Source organism: Arvicanthis niloticus, chromosome 1 (genome assembly GCF_011762505.2).
Source record: "Arvicanthis niloticus isolate mArvNil1 chromosome 1, mArvNil1.pat.X, whole genome shotgun sequence".
NCBI classification, from domain to species: domain Eukaryota; kingdom Metazoa; phylum Chordata; class Mammalia; order Rodentia; family Muridae; genus Arvicanthis; species Arvicanthis niloticus.
The window spans coordinates 157,821,550-157,831,118 of NC_047658.1; the positions used below are offsets into that span (position 1 = coordinate 157,821,550).

Consider the following 9,569-nt stretch of genomic DNA (forward strand, 5'->3'; position numbering starts at 1 on the left):
CAGAGGAATCCTTCTAATGTCAGTAAAGAGATTGTCAGCAATAGCAACAGGATTGAGCACTTACCAGCTAGAATGCTGGCCACATAAACACAACCATCAATAGCCTTCCTTTTCCCACATCCATGTGTCTGGAGTGTGACCAGAATGTAATACTCAGCTTTAGGGTGGGACCCCCCAAATTAATAATATATAATCAATGTGGTTCTCTATAGTCTACAAGCTATCAATTTTCTGTATAAATTCTCTCAATGAGACTCTCTTCCCTGATAATTGTAGGTTGTTTCCAGTTGACAGTTCAAACTAGACCCTATAAAGTGATACTAATGTGATTTCAATATAAAAATTTCTCTAAGTCGTCAAACCAATCATATCTCACATTTAACAGTGCTCTAACACTTGGAAAGAATTTTTGTGGAATTCATAGAAGAGATTCTTACTTCCTACAGAGGAACTGACACTGCAAGTGCTGTGACTAGTGTTTCTGTTATTAAGGACACTAATGCTGTTCATCACAGAAGATTCCCAAACAGGAGATGAGACCTGAGTTTTCTCATCCAACCCATTTCCTCCTTCATCTTCTCATCATCACATAAGTGGCCTAGTACACTATAACTTTGCTCTAATTAAGTGCTATTACCCATCTGAGTAGACCATATTTGGAACTGACATTACAAAGAAAAGTAAAGTAAGGAGAAAGCTTATTTTCCTTTGACAAGATGCTTGTTATCAGTTTCCTTCTCATAACTTGTACCTTTGTCAAAGTACAATGGAGGAGCACCTTAAACGCCACATAAATCCTTTCAAATATCTGTAGGATGATCTGCGTGAATCTTATCATTTCCTAATAGCCAATGTTAAACATTTTCCTAAGCCAAAATATGCATTTTTTAGGAGTTCTTGACAGTGATAAGCAGAAATAGTATTAATTAAGTTGGCTCCAGCGTATGTGGATGTACGTGAGGCTCCATTCTCTTCCACACTTTTGTGCTGTGCAATTAACTGGAATCTAAATAATTCAGAGCCTAACTTTATGTTTTCTTCTCATTAGTTGTTTTCATATTTGGTGCATGACTGTACAGTAAACATAAGCTTATAGACCAGGAAAAATGTTTATATGAATCAGATGACCACATAGTAAAAGACTCAGTTACCTCCTTTGCTTTTGATTTTTTCAGATTCCATCCTAATTTTCTTAGATAACCACTTAATGGTATATTCAATGGCCTATCATACAAGTGACAGTGCCATAGAAATAATTTAATTCTTGAGTTACATTTTTTGGATATATGATGTTTTTATTTACAACTTTATTGGCAAAGTATGGGAGAATGTCAAACAGCTTTAATATAGGGCATTGTAGCTGACCCTGTTGGGTTGAACCAGTCCCATTCTCAGTTTCCATATCATTGTTCAAAGATGTACAAAATTAAATCTAAATATACAGTTTTCTTTATCAAGAACAGTGCTCACTTTTGGGGCATTATCTAAAACATGTAACTACATAGGAAAGGAAACCACTCCTTAAAAATTGCATCAAACAGAAAGTATTTTAGGTGTGAACTAATTATTCCTGGAAATTACAAATGCCCAAAAGCCAGAAAAGGAGATTTCCTACATGGGTGGACAGTTGCAACAACAATCATCTTCTGTAACGACCATTTTTCATTTAGCACCAACAACTCTGAACTTACTGTGAGATGTAGTCAAAGTCAGAAGAGAAGATGTTGGAATAGTATTTCTTTTGTGGAGGACAGAAACCCTCCTGCTTTACCATGGAAAAGTAAACATCCTGTTGATTCTAGGTGGCAAAACAATTAACATCTTCGATTTCTTTTCATGTTGATCATGTTGAGCTGACCTAATTTTCTTCCTTGATCTGTTTGTTGTCATTCTTCTAAATCAAGTGTTTTAATTCTTCTAGTTCATCAAGATCTTCGCCACAGAGCAGATTTTCATCAACAGGAACAGCATCGATGGCTCCATTTTCCTATCCTCTCCCTCTGCTGTCCTTGCCCAAATCACTGCTTCCACCATTTTCCACCCAAACTCCAGATGCTTCACTTAATTTTTCTCATCTTTATCTGAAGCATATGTGTTGAATCTTTAAAGACTGGACCCAATGATACTGTTGGTTTTTTTTTTTCTACATCTCTTGGGATGTACAGGCACATATATGTCATTTATACCATAGAATCATTAACCTCATCACCACCTGTCACATGAATGTAACAGGTATCGTCTACATCCTCATCCTCATTGTTGATCAGCTCAAGATGAAATTCGAATGCTGAGCACCTGTGCTTTCCCTGCTTTGAAGTTGGCTTTCTGTCTCTCCAGATCTTGATCAAGTTTACTAATTTTTTTCTTGTCTTTTCCTTTTCTTCCATGCAGGAGAAGATTCTCAAGTGACTTTAGTAGTAACATTTGAACCTCAGATGAGAACACTCTCTTTCAATTAGATCTTCTAATGAGATCTTGTATTATTTCTCTTCTTTCTTTTTGTCTCTCTTTAGCATGAATCCAGGAGGAAGTACATGGACATACATGCGATTGTCCCCACCTTCACGATACACCCAAACCCAGCCATAATTGTTATTTTCAATATCTTCATAGAAATGTGTGCACACTGTTTAAATTTTGGGTTTTCTCTTTACTGCCTCACTGAGCTTCTTGTTTACTTCTCCTTCTAGCTTGTTCTAATCCCAATTATCCCAAGTATCTTTCTCAAATTCTTCATCTTCTTCATCTCTTGCATTAGTCTATACACTTTATTTTTCACACATTGTTCCTGTTTGAAGAATACACATACCACAAATTTGACATCTGCACCCTTACTTATTTTTTGTGCAGCAGCTACAGGTTTGAAGAACCCATTTAGTTCTGGTAGTACTTTCTTCCTGTAATCTTTCTTCAACCTCTTTTCAGCTTCTCTTTGCACTACCTGTCATAGATTCTTTTGACCAAATTTCACTTGATGGGTTGAATAAAATTTGAATATCACTTCTCTTTGCCTCTCTTTTAAAAAAAAAATATTGCCCACCATGCTCATGTGTCCTTATATTTTTTAAAGAAATGTATCCTATGAAGCTTATATAGTATTTATGTAAAGACTTCCATTAAGTCTTTTTTGTTATTTTATTTAGCTAGTTTGCTCTTCTAGCTAATAAATTACTAATACTTTATTCAACTAGCCCTCCTTTAAAGGACACTTGATGAGATGGTAAATCTTAGGGTTCACTTGATTAGATCTGGAATCAACCAAAATGAATACATCTGTTGCAGGAATATTGCAGGGTATTTCTTTGAAGAAAAATATTTAGAAAACCACAATTTCAAAAATATTTGGTTGTATATGGAAAACATGTATTTACTAAAATAATATTCTAATTACTTAACACAATAAATGATAATTATAATGTATAGACTTAGTTCCAAGTGCCAACACTGTGCCATTTCACAGTACCTACACATTGAATAATGTTTGGTTGTTTCAAATGCATAACTGAGGTGAGAACAATGTCTCTTCTAAGACTTGTGATGAAAATGGCACATGAGAAGGCTTAATCTGTGGACTGTGTAGATGCCAAGTATGATAACTAATCTCAGTTGCCAAATTGACTAGATTTGATTATAACTAAGAGAAAAGCTTCATGGCACATGTTGTGCTTTATTTTTTTCTTTTATTGAAAATGGATTCTACCTCACATAATGTCTGGATTACTGATGCCCCTTTACTTTTCCAAGCTCCACCTACCTCCCTTCCTTTCCAGGTCCAGTCTTTTGTGTCTCTCATTAAGAAAACAAACAGGCTTCAAAGTGATAATAATAAAATAAAACAAAACACAGTAAGATAAAACAAAAACCACCGCATCAAAACAGGACAAAACAAACAGGAGGAAAAGAGTCTAAGAAAAGGCATAAAAATACAGATGCAGAGATACACCCATTTACACACTCAGAAATTCCATAAAATCACTACATAATACATAGTTTGACATTACTACACACACACACACACACACACACACACACACACACACACACACAAAACAAAACAGAACAAAACACAAAACCCTACAGAGCCAAGAATGAGAAGCATCAAGTGAAGTGGTTGATCAGAGTAGACTGGTTGATACTTTTCTTAAAAATTTAAACCAAAATACTGCCGGGCAGTGGTGGCACATCCTTTAATCTCAGCACTTGGGAGGCAGAGGCAGGAGGATTTCTGCATTTGAGCCAGCCTGGTCTACACAGTGAGATAAATAAATAAACAAACAAACAAACAAACCAATATACTAGATGGCACAGTTATAAATAACTCTGATTTTGACTACTGAAAACAAAGCAAGTATTTATACAGAAAATGTATTATAATTTGATCTCTAACACTAAGAACAGACTAAACCTAGCTGTCCATCAGAAACAAGTTGTATTCTATCCTACCAGTGGAGAGAACAAGATGTAAATAACTAGTGATGAGAAGTAACTGTAGTGTAGTCCACAACACAGGCATATTTCAAAGTAAGTATGCAAAATTAAAGAATCCAGACAAAGAGAACACATGCTATTTTAAGAAAGTTTATAAAAATATTTTACAGTATCAGCAATTCAATCAAAGATTTCTGGAGGGTCTGAGAAAGTGAAAGTAAACATGTTAAATGGTAACATTAATGCATTGGGGTAAAATGGGTATATGTGTCACATTGCTGATAGCAGCAGTTTCTTTCATCTGTATATATAACAGAGTATACCTAAATACATACGGAAAGTATTCTCAGTATATTGCATAACACTTATTTTTAAATAAGACAAATTGAAAGTCATTTTTTTTAAAAACACAAATGATTAAAAGAATTCATCAAATTAAAACTATACTTTTGCATACAAAGTGCAAAACAGTGCATCTTTAAATTTTGTGTAGTAAAAGTCATTAAAAGAATTCACATTTGGAATTCTGCTCAATAATGAAATTTTGTAGAAAAAAAAAAGCACCAAAGGTGAGGTGAGATTTACAGATTTATTGCCTATTGTTCCCAACTCAATCTAAAAACGAAGACTCACTGAGAACCAAATGAAAATTCAGAATCCTTTGCAAATTTAATAACTATATTTGGCTTCACTTGGAAGCAAATTGGAATATCATCTACCACATCCCTGATCCAGTGGGAATAAACCTTGCTCATATTATGTGTATATATATATATTATTAAGTATATAATATATAATATATTTATATAGTATATAGTATATATAACATTAATTATATATAAAATATATATATATATATATATATATATATATATATATATATATATCCTAGTGATTCACCCTACAACATCTAGTTTTTTAACAAATATCCGATCAATTGTATGTGGCTAATTTAGTTGAGTTACATATATATTCTGATGCTTATAGAGAACTAATCCAGATACATGCTAGGTTCCCAGGAATGAAGTATTCTGAAAGTTACTTGAAATCATTATTGTTCTGTGTAATACATTCAGTTGTTACAGGACACTAACTTCTGGCTGATGATGAAAAGAGAAATCCATCTTTTAAAGTTGAGGGTAAGTATAAGAGCAAAGTAGAACACTTCAAGCCTTGTCAGGTAGAACAGGGTTCAGAAACTCAGTCTACAATCTCAGGTTTTGAACAGAAATCAAAGGGAGAAATGGCCAATTCGTTGGATAGAATCAATACGGTAAAAAGCTAAGTTTGAAAAAAGCTGGCATTTCATAGGTACATCTATCCCAGACACAGAAAAGACACAGCTAATACAACTAATAACCCATGGCCACCAAAGACCCCATGAAATAGGAGCCCCTTTAAAAGTTGGTTTTGACAAAACGACTTAGGAGAATCTACATTGCCTTCCAATGTAGAATTGAAACTGGTGTGGGTCCAGTATATGGTCTGTGACTTAATTCTCCACCTAACTTAATGCAAAAACCACTTCTATGATTAGTATTACAAGAGAAACTTGGAAAGAAACAGCAAGCCCACATTGCCAGACTAAGACATGAAAGCTTATGGATTCAATAAAGAAATGCAAAATTATTGTATCTGCATATTTAGCCACTAAGTTATAGTGACTCCTCTAACTTTTTGAGACATCTTTGGCTAGAGAGAGGAAAGTATGGTAAATCACTAGCCTAAGAATTAGTCCACTCTGAACGTTATTTTTATAAGTGACTCTGTATTTATGAAAGACAGAATTATTAGTTTTTTGTAGGTAGCAAGTGCTAGTTGTCTCTTTGTACTAGAGTTTAATAATCATTGATAGTTAAGGAGAAAAGTTTCCTAAAGTAATGTGTTAAGTTTGAACTGAGAGAAAACCCAAATCTCTGTCATATTACACGAAATTACTATTCTTAATTACTATTCTTTGCCTTTTATTAAAAAATAAGGAAGTAAGGAATAGATAGAAAAATAGACAAGTTGGAAGAATTGAAAATTTTCAACCATTTTACAATCAGGAGTGACTAATACAATTACATTAAATTAAATTTAGTGTGTCGACTTTAAAATACACCACAAGTCTCTGTGAAAATCAGTATAGTGGTGTTTGTTATGTTGTAATGAATACATTTTATGTAACATACTATTTCAAGGTACAAAAATGTTTGTTTAATTTTATTATGGATTATTTCATTACATTTTAAACAAATCAAAGTTTGATAAATTATTGAGTGTATGCTACATATCACTTAAATCCAGCACCCCCTACATGGAGAGTAAATTTGATTCAACTAAATGTATTATTGACAAATGGCTCATGTCTTTAGGATTTATCATGACAATTTGGAGTGGCCCTACAACAGCATGGTATCAGGACTGGATTACATTCAATACTTCTGCTACATACTGAGGGGGCAATAGAAAACATAATTCATTTCTACAAGGAAGGCAAGAAAAAATTGGATTTGCTAAAAATTGACAGTATGTGGCTCAAGCAGTGGAGGCTAGAGCAAAAGCAATAAAGAAACATAAAATCCATTCAAATCTACAATCAGGAAAAGTACCTTTGATGGCCAAAGAAAGAAGATGCATCACTGGAGCTAAGTGAGCTTATTAAGCCATAGCACAATGTGCTTTCTTACATGATAAACTTTAAGAGGCCACAGTTGATTTTGAATTACTGTTCATGACCACAGTTATACCCAGGCTTTAAATGTGTCCTCAGATAGGAACCTAAATCCCTAAAAGTTTACTGTTATTCAGCTCAGCAGTTTTATCAAGGAACACTTACAATATTTAGAAGGAATTTTTTCAGAAAATTCCTATATATGTGTCAGAAATAATATAATATATATATATAATATAATATATAATATATATATATATAATATATAATATGTCAGAAATATTACCCTATGCGTGGACCGTTCCTAACCAAACTTTCTGTTGGTGAGGCAAAGTATAATTCAATTTAAATGTACATACTCTCAAGCAATAATGTTTGTCTATTGTTTACCTCTCTCTATGACAGAACATGAAAGTCTAAAAGTCAAATCGTCCTACGTACACATGCTCTCTATGATTGATATTATTTATTTTAACAGCTGTGCCAAGTACCAGGCATGAAGGAGATGCAGTGCTGAAATATTAAAAATATGGTAGTTAAACTGAGACCTGCATAGTTACATCAATTGATACACCAATATGGATGAAAAATATCAAGGAAGTCCCCACCTCTATATGAAGAGTTATCAACAATTAAAGGCTGCTAAGAAAGGAAAAATTTGTCTTCTCCAAGGATAAATCTCTTGATAATTATCCAATCTCAAAGTATATGTATGATTATAAACACTATATATATATGATTGTATATATAATCAATACTGAATGGATTCAGTAGCTTGTGATGTAACAATAATAATTAAAGAAGAGATCGTGCAGCTGAGAAGGGTGAAGGGAAATACAAGAGGAGTGGAATGGAGACTATGGCATAGAAAAGATACATACACTTATATATCATATACATATAGATACATACACATACACATATATTCACACACATATATAAACATACACATATATATACATCATATACATGTACACATATACATACTCATTTGTGTAAGACATTCTCAAAATATAATAAATGTATAAGAAAAAAAGAAACTTAAATTTGAAATTAAATCTTAGCATGTTTTATTTTCTTAGTCTAAGTCAACATATACAAGTTATAGTTATATATATTTTTGTGAAGGTATCTGTATGCAAGTACAAGTTCACATATACACACATACATATGTGTGCTCATGTTTATGGATGCCTGAATCTGACTTCAGGTATTTGTTGATTACTTTTCACTTTATTTATTAACCATGGTCTCTGTCTGATTTCAGAGCTCACTAGTTGGCTAAGTCTGGCTAGTAAGTTTTTTCTGGTGAGACTCTTCTCAACTCTGGATGAGTGGAAATAATAGTAGTACTTACTAATCATGCCTTCCCTGGTTTCACATAAGTGATAGAAATACAAACGTCATTTCTCATGCTCATTGCACAAGCATTTTATCGACTAAGTCATTTCTTCAGTCCTAGGAGCCTAATACATTCAATTAGATTAACATAAAATGAATATCAATGAATTGTTCATTTAAGAAATTTAACTTTAAAAACAGAGTTCCCCTAATTTTGCCATTTCTGAAATAAGTAAATAAGTTTTATTATAAATAACTAACCAAAAGTCTATATTTTAAAATGAGCAATATTCAGTATTTGGATATAGATTGCATTTATAAATAAGATTGTTTTCTGATTAGTTTTAATAATCTACACATAGATAAACATCAATGTTTCCAGATTTCCCAAAGGAAAAGAATATGGACTCAGAAAAATGGATTGTACTCTGTAATCCATGGGATGGTTAATCTTTGGTAGACCAACTTTTCCAGACTTACCTAATAAAAGCGCCAAGAAGTTGCAAAGCATGTGAAATGTTTGATAGGACCTCATTTGAGATGACAAATGCATGACAGCCTAGCATAGCATCAGTGCCCTGTTCAGATGTCAGCATGGTTTGGGTTAACACAGAAGAGTTAAGTCATACCATGAAAACCCTTTCTTATTCTCAGTAATTACATTCCTTGAACAATACCTTTTTCTCCTTTTTGCCTCCGGTGCTCTTCAGCTACTGTCCAATGACAGATGAATGGTCGATAGTATCATCTATGTAAATAAATTGATTCATGCATTCTAACTTATATAATATCAATTATTCTGACACTAGATTTCAGATAGAAAAAGAATCCAATAAGTTAAGTCACCAATAAACATAGAGAGAGAATAAACATGATTTACTATTTACTTTCTGATTCACTGGTTGAGATACTTTGTGGTTTATGAATATAAATGGTCGCTGGTGGTGGTGCACGCCTTTAATCCCAGCACTTGGGAGGCAGAGGCAGGCGGATTTCTGAGTTCGAGGCCAGCCTGGTCTACAGAGTGAGTTCCAGGACAGCCAGGACTACACAGAGAAACTCTGTCTCGAAAAACCAAAAAAAAAAAAAAAAAAAAAAAAAAGAATATAAATGGTCATTTTCATTTTAGTTAACATTGTGTCAT

General features: G+C 33.3%; 1 pseudogene; it reads right to left on the reverse strand.

Moving 5' to 3' along the window:
• Positions 1–1,886: 1,886 nt before the first annotated feature.
• Positions 1,887–3,043, reverse strand: LOC117696982 (zinc finger CCCH domain-containing protein 15 pseudogene; annotated as a pseudogene).
• Positions 3,044–9,569: the final 6,526 nt, after the last annotated feature.